Source organism: Xenopus laevis, chromosome 1L, assembly GCF_017654675.1.
Source record: "Xenopus laevis strain J_2021 chromosome 1L, Xenopus_laevis_v10.1, whole genome shotgun sequence".
Taxonomy (NCBI): domain Eukaryota; kingdom Metazoa; phylum Chordata; class Amphibia; order Anura; family Pipidae; genus Xenopus; species Xenopus laevis.
This window is the reverse complement of record NC_054371.1, coordinates 231,540,052-231,540,576: the sequence shown is the minus strand read 5'-3', so window position 1 is coordinate 231,540,576 and position 525 is coordinate 231,540,052.

The following is a 525-nucleotide window of genomic DNA, read 5'->3' as shown; positions in this document are numbered from 1 at the left end:
CCCAACGTGTGCTTGAAGAAGAAAACCAGGGGTCTAACTTACTAACACATGCATTGTTCCTGCTAACAAAGTGTGTGGCCTGCTGAAAAGGGGCAAGTTCTCAGCAGAGCTGCCTCATCTGTTGCCACTGCTCTGCATTGAAGTACCCCAAATCTGCCCCAAGTACCCCTGGCACTGTGCTCAAGCAGGTAATTGCTGACCACCCAGTGCTACTCTACAAGGCACTCTACCATGTGCAGGGTAGAATAACAGCACATTTGAGGTCACAGATCAGCCAGTGGGTGGCAGATGCTGCTGCTGTTGCATCCAAGGAAAGTAGCCACATACCTTATGTGCCTTCTCCAACAAGTCACCCAACCCTTGGTAGCTCTTCAGGAAGCTCTGCACCACATGGGCGGAGGTGGACCAGAAGAACCACTGTCCCCATGCCCTGGCACTTTGGTGCTGCTCCCACATCATCCTGTGATAACGTTTCATATGGGAACTTAAAGCCGATGTTCCCATATGTGACCCTGCCTGCCCCCT